Genomic DNA, 13,077 nt, shown 5'->3' on the forward strand with positions numbered 1-13,077 from the left:
TGGGCCAATAATAACCAAACTTAACCAAAAGTATCCTTGGGTAAAGGGCTTTCGAGTTTGTTCAAATGAAGGGCCATGCCCTCTTCAAAGGGGAGATGACCACAAAAATAGGGTGGGTCATTTAATTTTTTTTATCAAGAACCATTGGGCCAGAAGAGCTGAAATGTACATGAAAGCTTCCTGACATAGTACAGATTCAAGTTTATTGAAATCATGGCCTCCTGGGGTTGTATGGGGCCACAATAGAGAATCAAAGTTTTACATACAATTATTCAGGAAAACTCTTTCAATATGAGCCAAGGTGGCTCAGGTGAGCGATGTGGCCCATGGGCCTCTTGTTCAACATATAGAATAAATAGTTATGTTGTATTTCCCATGGAACATTGAAACGTTTAATGTGTTTACCAATTAATCACTGAAAGAAAGATAAAATTGTTGTTTCATATGTTTTATGAAAACTTAAAGATGTTTCATTTCTTTTCATGAAAGACCCCTTAATTACCCAGTAATATATAATCAATTCTTAACAGATTATGTAAATTTGATTTATATTAAGGATGTTTGATCTGATTACCCATCATTATCAATCTGTCTAATATGGCCATCATGTGTTACTATTGCTACGCAATCTTGGAGCATGAGGTAGAATGCGAGCCAGCTCTTTCATAAGTACATGTATCTGGAAAATATTTCAATGTCAAAGGTTACAACAATGTGATAATTTAATCATTGTATGTCTAAGGTGTTGATAATAAAACTGTTATCTGTTCAACTTTTTCTTCTTAATTAAAATCAAGACTAAGTACCAGAGGAAATTGTGGAAAAAAATGTCTGTCAAATACGTCAAGCTCTTACATGTAGTAGTTGCAGATTCAACTATTTATAGAGATACTGAGTTATGATGCACACAAAAATGGGTCTGGCACAAAAATGTTGATTTAGCTCAAGATGACTGGAAAAGTCTATAACACAGAGAGACTGGGTATTTATTCAATTGTGCATTGATTGATTGAATATTGTTAAACGTCCCTCTCGAGAATATTTCACTCACATTGAGACGTCACCACTGGCGGTGAAGGGCTGTAAAATTTAGGCCTATGCTCGGCGCTTATAGCCATTGAGCAGGGAGGAATCTTTATTGTCCCACACCTGCTGTGACACAGGACCTCTGTTTTTCCGGTCTCATCCGAAGGACCGCCCCATTTAATCGCCTCTTACGACAAGCAAGGGGGTACTGAGGATCTATTCTAACCCGAATCCCCACGAGACTATTCAATTGTGCCTGATGATTAAACTAATAATAAACATGTATGGAAAATTTATTATCAGTGAAATACGATACTGTTGTACAGAGACAAAGTTGCATTTTATAGGCTAAGACAGTGTAAGGCTCTACAGGAACTAGGTTAGGCTCTACAGGGACTGGGTTATACTCTACAGGGAATAGGTTATACTCTACAGGGACTAGGTTATACTCTACAGGCACTAGGTTATGCTCTACAGGGACTAGGTTATACTCTACAGGGACTAGGTTATGCTCTACAGGGACTGGGTTATACTCTACAGGGACTAGGTTATGCTCTACAGGGACTAGGTTATGCTCTACAGGGACTAGGTTATCCTCTACAGGGACTAAGCTATGCTCTACAAGGACTGGGTTATACTTTACAGGGACTAGGTTATGCTCTACAGGGACTAGGTTATGCTCTACAGGGACTAGGTTATACTCTACAGGGACTAAGCTATGCTCTACAAGGACTGGGTTATACTTTACAGGGACTAGGTTATGCTCTACAGGGACTAGGTTATACTCTACAGGGACTAGGTTATGCTCTACAGGGACTAGGTTATACTCTACAGGGACTAGGTTATGCTCTACACGGACTAGGTTATACTCTACAGGGACTAGGTTATGCTCTACAGGGACTAGGTTATGCTCTACAGGGACTAGGTTATACTCTACAGGGACTAAGCTATGCTCTACAAGGACTGGGTTATACTTTACAGGGACTAGGTTATGCTCTACAGGCACTAGGTTATACTCTACAGGGACTAGGTTATGCTCTACAGGGACTAGGTTATACTCTACAGGGAATAGGTTAGGCTCTACAGGGACTAGGTTATACTTTACAGGGACTAGGTTATGCTCTACAGGGACTAGGTTATACTCTACAGGGACTAAGCTATGCTCTACAAGGACTGGGTTATACTTTACAGGGACTAGGTTATGCTCTACAGGGACTAGGTTATACTCTACAGGGACTAGGTTATACTCTACAGGGAATAGGTTATACTCTACAGGGAATAGGTTAGGCTCTACAGGGACTGGGTTATACTCTACAGGGACTAGGTTATACTTTACAGGGACTAGGTTATGCTCTACAGGGACTAGGTTATGCTCTACAGGGACTAAGCTATGCTCTACAAGGACTGGGTTAGGGTTTACAAGGATTGGATTAGATGCATGTGAACTGGATCATATCCTAATTAGTATTAGAGTCAGGCCCGTGAATTCAATCACATTTTTTATTAGTGTTAGAATCAGGCCCATGAACTGAATCATATCCTAATTAGTGTTAGAATCAGGCCCGTTAACTGGATCATATCTTAATTAGCGTTAGAGTTAGGCCCGGGAACTCAATCACATTTTATTTAGTGTTAGAATCAGGTCCGTGAGTTGGATCATATCCTAATTAGTGTTAGAATCAGGCCCGTGAACTGGATCATATCCTAATTAGTGTTAGAATCAGGCCCGTGAACTGGATCACATCCTAATTAGTGTTAGAATCAGGCCCGTGAACTCAATCACATCCTAATTAGTGTTAAAGTCAGGCCCGTGAACTGGATCATATCCTAATTAGAGGCCCGTGAACTGAATCACATCTTAATCAGTGTTAGAATTAGGCCCGTGAACTGGATCATATTCTAATTAGTGTTAGAATCAGGCCCGTGAACTCAATCACATCTTAATTAGTGTTAGAGTCAGGCCTGTGAACTGGATCATATCCTAATTAGAGTCCTGTTAACTGAATCACATCTTAATTAGTGGTAGAATGAGGTCCATGAACATGATCATATCCTAATTAGTGTTAGAGTCAGGCCCGTGAACTGGATCATATCCTAATTAGAGGCCCGTGAACTGAATCACATCTTAATCAGTGTTAGAATTAGGCCCGTGAACTGGATCATATCCTAATTAGTGTTAGAATCAGGCCCGTGAACTCAATCACATCCTAATTAGTGTTAGAGTCAGGCCCGTGAACTGGATCATATCCTAATTAGAGGCCCGTGAACTGAATCACATCTTAATCAGTGTTAGAATCAGGTCCGTGAACTGGATCATATCCTAATTAGTGTTAGAATCAGGCCCGTGAACTGAATCACATCCTAATTAGTGTTAGAATCAGGCCCGTGAACTCAATCACATCCTAATTAGTGTTAGAATAAGGCCCGTGAACTCAATCACATCTTAATTAGTGTTAGAGTCAGGCCTGTGAACTGAATCATATCCTAATTAGAGACCTGTTAACTGAATCACATCTTAATTAGTGGTAGAATGAGGTCCGTGAACATGATCATATCCTAATTAGTGTTAGAATAAGGCCCGTGAACTGAATCATATCCTAATTAGTGTTAGAATCAGGCCCGTGAACTGAATCACATCCTAATTAGTGTTAGAATCAGGCCCGTGAACTCAATCACATCCTAATTAGTGTTAGAGTCAGGCCCGTGAACTGGATCATATCCTAATTAGAGGCCCGTGAAGTGAATCACATCTTAATCAGTGTTAGAATTAGGCCCGTGAACTGGATCATATCCTAATTAGTGTTAGAATCAGGCCCGTGAACTCAATCACATCCTAATTAGTGTTAGAGTCAGGCCCGTGAACTGGATCATATCCTAATTAGAGGCCCGTGAACTGAATCACATCTTAATCAGTGTTAGAATTAGGCCCGTGAACTGGATCATATCCTAATTAGTGTTAGAATCAGGCCCGTGAACTCAATCACATCCTAATTAGTGTTAGAGTCAGGCCCGTGAACTGAATCATATCCTAATTAGAGGCCCGTGAACTGAATCACATCCTAATTAGTGTTAGAATCAGGCCCGTGAACTCAATCACATCCTAATTAGTGTTAGAGTCAGGCCCGTGAACTGGATCATATCCTAATTAGAGGCCCGTGAACTGAATCACATCTTAATCAGTGTTAGAATTAGGCCCGTGAACTGGATCATATCCTAATTAGTGTTAGAATCAGGCCCGTGAACTCAATCACATCCTAATTAGTGTTAGAGTCAGGCCCGTGAACTGAATCATATCCTAATTAGAGGCCCGTGAACTGAATCACATCCTAATTAGTGTTAGAATCAGGCCCGTGAACTCAATCACATCCTAATTAGTGTTAGAGTCAGGCCCGTGAACTGGATCATATCCTAATTAGAGGCCCGTGAACTGAATCACATCTTAATCACTGTTAGAATCAGGTCCGTGAACTGGATCATATCCTAATTAGCGTTAGAATCAGGCCCGTGAACTGAATCACATCCTAATTAGTGTTAGAATCAGGCCCGTGAACTCAATCACATCCTAATTAGTGTTAGAGTCAGGCCCGTGAACTGAATCATATCAAAATTAGAGGCCCGTGAACTGAATCACATCTTAATTAGTGTTAGAATTAGGCCCGTGAACTGGATCATATCCTAATTATTGTTAGAATCAGGCCCGTGAACTGGATCATATCCTAATTAGTGTTAGAATCAGGCCCGTGAACTGGATCATATCCTAATTAGAGGCCCGTGAACTGAATCACATCTTAATCAGTGTTAGAGTCAGGCCCGTGAACTGGATCATATTCTAATTAGTGTTAGAATGAGGCCCGTGAACTGAATCACATCCTAATTAGTGTTAGAGTCAGGCCCGTGAACTGGGTCATATCCTAATTAGAGGCCAGTGCACTGAATCACATCCTAATTAGTGTTAGAATCAGACCCGTGAACTCAATCACATCCTAATTAGTGTTAGAATTAGGCCCGTGAACTGGATCACATCCTAATTAGAGGCCAGTGAACTGAATCACATCTTAATTAGTGTTAGAATCAGGTCCGTGAACTGGATCATATCCTAATTAGTGTTAGAATCAGGCCTGTGTACTCAATCACATCCTAATTAGTGTTAGAATTGGGTCCGTGAACTGGGTCATACCCTAATTAGAGGCCAGTGAACTGAATCACATCTTAATTAGTGTTAGAATCAGGTCTGTGAACTGGATCATATCCTAATTAGTGTTAGAATCAGGCCCGTGTACTCAATCACATCCTAATTAGTGTTAGAATCGGGTCCGTGAACTGGATCACATCCTAATTAGTGTTAGAATCAGGCCCGTGTACTCAATCACATGCTAATTAGTGTTAGAATCAGGCCCGTGAACTCAATCACATCCTAATTAGTGTTAGAGTCAGGCCCGTGAACTGGATCACATCCTAATTAGAGGCCCGTGAACTGAATCACATCTTAATTGGTGTTAGAGTCAGGCCTGTGAACTGAATCACATCCTAATTAGTGTTAGAAGCAATCCCGTGAACTCAATCACATCCTAATTAGTGTTAGAGTCAGGCCCGTGAACTGGATCATATCCTAATTAGAGGCCCGTGAACTGAATCTTATCCTAATTAGTATTAAAGTCAGGCCCGGAAACTGGATCACATTTTAATTCGTGTTAGAATCAGGCCCGTGAACAGAGTACAGCATCATATATAGGAAAACGAAAGTAGAAGGTATGACGTATGCAATTTGTGTGTGTTTGAGTGCACAGAGTTTCCGGTCGGATCAGTTCACGGGCTTATAGCCTCTCCCCACGCGCCTCTTAGGGGTCCGTGGAATTACCGGAAACACCGTCACCACCAGGTAATTCCCGAAAACACCAATAAAAGTACCGAAAACACCAATGTATTATCAAAAAACACCTCTAGGATGATAGTTCATGTCTGTAAATACATATATCCAAAGTGTTATTCATATTGAAGGGTAACTGAATGAGCTATGGCTAATTTTATATCTCATTTATCGGCGCCATTCATTGGCGTTCATGTTAACCAATCAGAATGTTGTTCCCGGCGGTTAATTCAAATTGAAGCTCAGGGAGGATTTTTTTAAATTGGTTATATATAATTTATGGATAATTTTCATCACATATAAGATCATTAATTTATAGCAACTTCTTTGTACATATCAATTCTGTATTTCTGTGTCTTTTAAATAAAAGTCAGTATTCAATTTCTCACTTTATTTCACAAACATGATATTTAAAGATTCCACAATTCGTCTGCAAATACCTACATGATAATGTGAAATATAAATCAAAAGCAAATCTTATCCAATTACATTATTTATCAGACTTCCCTGCAAACGTTCACACCCCACTTAGCTAAAATTCTGAAATCTGTACGGGTGACTGGTTTTAGCTAGACGGGAATGGTGCACAGGTAAGGGTGTCAAAGAACAAAGGAAAATAATTACAGGTAACCTATAGTCTGTTTTGTAACACATCACAGGTAATTTGGTTTAGTATTAAAATTGGGCAGTAAAATTCCATTTCAAAAAAAAAAGAAAGAAAGAAAGACGTGAGATTAATTCTTTAGTTTTATACATGAAACACATTTAGAAAAGGACAAGGGACATTTTTGGCCAAAATTGGCCGCGCTTCAAAAGCCGACCATAATAGTATTTTGCAGGTAGAAAGGTGAAAATTTTCTCGTTTCATTCATATATAACATGTACCATTTATTTGTTGCTGATATATTGAGAAAATAACGTTACAATATTGCATTGTTTACTCTGACGCTGTCTTCCGACGGTCGCTTTTTCGGAACAACGTCATCGACTTCATATGATTCTTCTAGAATATTTGTCTAAAAGTTATAATTCTAACATTTTATATAAAAATACTAATTGAGATCAAAGACTTTTAAAAACTGGCATGCTATGGAAAATACATTATGCATTTACATGTAACTTTATCGTGTTCACAATCTAATTAAAATTAGATCTTCCATCCGCTCCCCAGTTTTCGATACGTCGCCACGCGACGTATCGAAAACTGGGGAGCGGATGGAAGATCTAATTTTAATCAGATTGTCGTGTTCATAGACATTTTGCGGCAGAATCTTGTGTTAATTAGAGTGAATTATTCCATATTCTAGGATGTTCAAATTTTTGTTTAAAGTGTTACATAGTGAAAATCATATTATTAGAAATTGCTATGATAAATCATATTGCAAATGTGATAGAATGAAAAATTGTAACAAATACTGGGCTTATTCTGTGAAAGAAAAATAGTTTGAGATTGTTCTAGGGTAAATATTTTATGTGAACAAGAAAATACTACCTTTGATTTGGAAAAAATGGAGTTATATAACTAAGTGAAAGATTTAATTAATTCGTCTTCAAAGTGTATTGTTTACAAGCATATCATAGATCAGTTTTTCTTTACAATATTACCGCGGTGTAAACATATACATAATGATTATTTTATCTCTTGCCTAAATGTATCTTATTCATATTGTAAATTTGACACTTATTCCTATGTTTTATTTTGAGTCAACCATTCCACATTCCAGTTGAATCACTTTTATTTACTGAACATTGTTCATTTCTTGTTTTACACACTTTTTTTTCCTGTCAAAACGTGATCGCCATTTGTAAGTTACAATAATATAAGTGCATATGCACTTATTTTCCAATATCAGCAATTTGAATGTTATATATTTAACCATGTTCTTGTCTCTTTGAAATAAAATACAGTTTACACTAAACATACATAGATAAGCATATGTTAAACCATCAATCAATTACACTATCTTATCCTTTAAAAATATACTTATATTTGTACATCTCTAGACAATGTCATTTATATATTAAAACATTATTTAAATCTTTGTCATTTCATACTGATACAGGGTTCGAAATTAACTTTTTCAAGCACTAGTCCGTACGGACTAGTCACTGTTGATGTTCACTAGTCCGCAAAGCATTTCACTAGTCCGTCCAGTATATCATAAAATGATCTTCATTTTAATCAAACCAAACACATCACAGTTGCAAACAATTCAATTTCTGACACCTACAGAAGAAAAAGAGACCACCATATTTTATTTCGCATTTAAAATCGTCAGAAACCTCCGACTTAATCCTTTTATAAATTTCCATAAGTGCGTTCGAGATCGATGTTCCTGTTGTTTTGGTGCTCAGATTTTTGAGTCACAGGAGTTCGAAATTTTATCAATAAAGTCAATAAAATTCACTCGATTGACCAAGTCATGAGCTATAGACAGTGTTATGAACTACTGTGTTAGAGTCACGAATGACGAGAACATGTGAGCACAAACGTGCATGTTCTCAAACTACACTACTTGCAATTCTTACACCTAGAACACGTTCTCGTGATGTGTACTCGGCGTTCGGAATCGGCAGAAATTTGACAATTTGTGCACGTTCGAAGAATGACGGTCTCGAACGCATTCCGTGTGTTTGGAAGATCAGGATGTCATAGTCATGCAAACACTTAACCATGCAGGTAATCAACCATAAGTTCAAACATCTAAGAGACTCAGACAAATCTTCCTAAAAATCTTTACCAATTGAAGATTGATTTCCGGATTTTCACTAGTCCGTACGGACTAGTGCTATAGAGAGTTCACTAGTCCGACACGTTTTTTACTAGTCTCGGACTTACGGACATGAGTTAATTTCGAACCCTGTGATAATAGATTATATAAATAAAATCCACCACCAAAATCCGGTTTTTTTTTCGAGGTTTTAAAAAAGGTGTATCATGTGTACATTAAAAAAAAGTACTTTTTTAAATGTACACATGATACACCTTTTTTAAAACCGCGAAAAAAATTATTTATATAATCTATTATTCGGACACAAATCATGCAAAACTTCAATTTATTATTCGGGAACAAATAATACAAAACTTCAATATCTGACAACCGAGCCCCTGTGAATAAAAGAAGGGTCATGAACAACGACAATCACATGCCAGTAATTTCAATTTGATAAATAGCAGCTCAAAGAAATGTGTACCATAAGCAATGGTGTTTCTTTAACGTGTGGTTTCCATTGTAATTAAAAAAGTGATTTAGATCTGCTATATAGTAATACATGTTTACACAGTGGCGGATTTAAGGGGGGGGGGGTAAATTTAATTTAAGGTAAATTGTGGTATCTTGTTTAGATGGATGTACTAAACAATAAAAGAAGCAATGATATCTTCCACTCCCAGAGAAATAAATGACAAAGTATTTTGATTTCTTGAATTATTTTATTGGGAGAGCTTGATTTTTTCCAAAAATCCTTAAAATTTGCGACATTTTACTAATTTCACCTTATTAGAAATGATGGAAAATAGTATAAATGACTTAGATAGGAGATATATTTCAAGCCCTATAAAATCTGTAAAATTCGGGGGCTTCGCCCCCTGGGCCCCCACCTCAAGGCGGCCCCCAGACCTTCTGCCTCATAAAGTGGCGTCCCCCGTAACCGCAATTCCTGGATCCGCCCCTGTTACATGTAGTCTTGAAATATCACAAAATATTCAATTGACAACGATTGAAATAAAAATGCAGACGTGTTCTCGTTTTAGTGACTCACAAACTTGCCCGTCTTCTGAATGAAAGTTGTAAAACAAACGTACTAGGTTTTGGTCAGTTATAACATAATACGGAGGTATGTTTATCTTATTTTTCTTCTTCATTTGTGAAACAACATACTGTCACAATCTGAGGGGGGTGACAAAGCCGGGAAAAAGAATGCTTAATGTTTTTCATAGTAAGTCTTAATAGAAATATTAAGCAAGCGCCTGTTGGTACTTTCATCCACAAAATCCATCGTTTTAAAATACATAATAGTGCATTAGTATGAGGTATCAATATGAAATTTTGGATTCTGAGGATGACTTCCTGTTCTCTCGGTAATTTCTGCTTCCCGGACTTGTTCATAATAAGCGTTTTGATTTTACAAAATGTTGACTTCCTCATAACACTAGCCTATTGCATAAAATATTTTCCGTTTTCGGTTCTGTTCCGTCTTCCGTTCCATTTTCCGTTCCGCGCTTTAGCAACACCCCGCCAATTCAAACTCCGTGCAGGTATCATACCGGTAATTATTTTCACTATATATTACTATAAAGGGGGGAAAATCATTAAAAATCAGTTTATAGAATTGATGCCGAATAACGCAGTCGGAAACGTTCTATGTTACCTATCTCGTCTACCGACACCAGAAAAACAACACCCTACGCGGCATTTTCGAAAATAAATTACCCGCAAACAAGACTACCCTCATATCCACGTGTTTTTCACATGTGTTTAAGCAGTCGGAGTGCACCTCAGGAAGTAGCCTCAGCTACCAACAGCAAATAGTTCCTTTGTATACACTTGGTTATTTCTACAAATTACACAATATTTCCTAAGCAGGGATACAGAAATAAAGAGAAAAGAAGAAGAGGAAATGAGAAAAATCGCGCAAGGAAAAAAATATTTCTTTGAACATATGGAACTACAATTCTCCTGGACTACTTTCCCCTACGAATAATGGCCTCCCACGTCAGTGAAAATTTAAAATGGTGTGTTTTAATGTATTTTCGACTGAAAATTCTTGTTCTTGACCTTCCCCTGGGAAATTTTTTGAAAAGATTGGTTTGAAATGGTGTATTTTAATGCATTTTCGACTGAAATTCTTGTCCCTTCTTCCTTTCATTTATAGTCACCACATCCTTTATAGGTTCAGGTGTGGTAAAAAAAAAGAAAAAAGAAAGAAGAGCGGGGGGGGGGGGTCTGAAACCCCCACCCCCTAAATCCGCCACTGTATGGTGTCATTTGTTCGCCGATACGGACTTTGAAGGTTTTAGGTGAATCGGCATCCACGCGGATGTACTGTGCCAAAGAGTTCCAGAGGGAGATAGTGGCTGGAAAAATGAATTCTGGTAGCTTTTGATGTGACAGAAAAGTTCAAGAAACCGTTTTGTATGTCCTCTTGTTGATGTTCCTGTAGGCTGTAGAGGGATGGTTGTATGTCTATGATGTTGACGATGCTGTATCTCGTTGATGTTCCTGTAGGCTGTAGAGGGATGGGTGGTAGGTCTATGATGTTGTTGACAATGCGGTACATCATGGTAATACGAGCCACATGTCGTCTGGATTGGAGGCTCTCTAGGTGGAGTTGTTCCATCATGCTAGTGACACTGCTCTCTCTTCTGTAGTTACCCATGATGAACCGAGTTCCTCTTCTTTGGACTCTTTCTACATCCGCTTTGTGGGTTTTGTTGGCGTTATCCCACACTGTGGCAGCATATTCCACTTCGGGTCGAACGAGGCTTTTATAGCTCAGCTCCTAGATTTTCCTTGGGCAGCTGGCGATCGATGTTCCTGCTAAGGAAAGATGTGGTGTTATTTGCCCTCTTAGTCGTATAATGAATATGTGGATCCCATGATAGCTTGCTGTCAATTGTTACTCCAAGGTATTTCGCCCTGCATGTCTGTTTCTTGTAATATGTGGCCATCAATCTTATGACGGCCAGGTACAATCCTTTTTTTTTTTCTTCCTTTTTTTGTTATCCGGATGACCTCACACTTGTCTGGGTTGAAATTCGTCATTCAGTCCTTCTCCCATTCCTGCAACCTGTTCAGGTCTTCTTGCAGTGCTCCTGTGTCTGCCTCTGTGTTGATGGCACGATATAACATACAATCATCTGCAAATAGTATAGATGTTGAAGTGACTTTGGATGGTAGATCGTTAATGTACATGCTAGGAGCAATAAGGGTCCAAGGACAGTGCCCTGGGGTACTCCTGATATAATATTGGCTGGTTGTGATATTTCTCCATCGATGACTTGTTGTGTTCTTTCAGCTAGGAAGTTTCTTATCCATTCCAATGCCTTTCCTCGCACATCGTAGTGGTGTAGTTTTATTGCCAGTCTGTGATGGTGGACCTTATCAAAGGCTCTACTGAAGTCCAGCAGGATGGCTGGAGTTGAGTCCCTTGGCGAGATCATGTTGATGAGCTCTCTCGCAGGAACGTCGTCTCCTGAATCCATGTTGTTCATATGCTAGGATGTTAATCCTCTCTAGGTGGTTCATAAGTTGACTAGGTATAATTTGCTCAAGCAATTTGCAACAGACTGAGGTTAGGGACACAGGACAGTAATTAGAAGCTTTTGTTCTGTCTCCTTTCTTGAGCAGCGGGGTGACAAACGCTGATCCCCAGTCACCTGGCACTTTGCCTTGATTTACTGAGGCCTGAAAGATAATGGACAGTACTGGAGTTATTGATGTTGACATGAACTTCAGGAACCGAGATGATATTTGGTTTGGTCCACTGGCTTTGTTGGGATTTAAGCCCCCAGCAGCTTTTGCACTCCATTTTCTGTAACTGTGATATCTGGAGCTGAGGTGTATGGTGACTTGCCAAGGTCTGGAACATGGTTCATGTCTTCAGTGGTGAATACTGATGCAAAATGATTGTTCAGTATCTTTTGTTGATGAAGTCACAAAGTGGGGATTTTCCAGTACCATCACCCTCAACTTGCTTTTCACGTAATTATAACTTTTTGTGGTTTCCATCCTCAGTTATCATGTTGCTAATATACTTATATGATGATTTACACGCCTTTCTATTCTCGTTTTGGATATGCTTATATCTTTCCCAGCCATCAGGTTTTTGAGTGCGTCTGGCTCTCCTGTGTGCTCGTTTCTTCTGTCTGCTTAGTCGTCAGCTGTTTCTGTTACACCAAGGCTGGCTGAAACGTGTGGATTGTATCTAGATGGTAAATGTGCATGGATGGCACTTGCGCACTTTAATTTGAACTTCAGCGAGAGTTTTACGATAGGTTGTAGATACTTTTGATTCTGCCTCTTCTTGTTGGAACTCTACAGAGAAGTAACCCAAGTTTTTTGTCCATGGCTTGTAGATTTGCTTTGGATCAGATGTAGATAAGTCGTCACACTACTTGATGTCTCTGGGCTGTAACATTTGTATCCACAAGGACTATGTCATGATCACTGTGTCCTGGTATT

General features: G+C 38.8%; 1 long non-coding RNA gene across 2 annotated transcripts in view; it reads left to right on the forward strand.

Annotated features, from left to right (window-relative positions):
- Positions 1 to 772, forward strand: part of LOC130054846 (uncharacterized) — a 6,014-nt gene extending 5,242 nt beyond the window's left edge. For both annotated transcript variants that reach the window (XR_008803184.1, XR_008803182.1), the window contains one exon: positions 1 to 772. This exon is cut by the window's left edge and continues 701 nt beyond it. This is a non-coding gene — a long non-coding RNA (uncharacterized LOC130054846).
- Positions 773 to 13,077: the final 12,305 nt, after the last annotated feature.

Source organism: Ostrea edulis, chromosome 1 (genome assembly GCF_947568905.1).
Source record: "Ostrea edulis chromosome 1, xbOstEdul1.1, whole genome shotgun sequence".
Classification (NCBI taxonomy): Eukaryota; Metazoa; Mollusca; class Bivalvia; order Ostreida; family Ostreidae; genus Ostrea; species Ostrea edulis.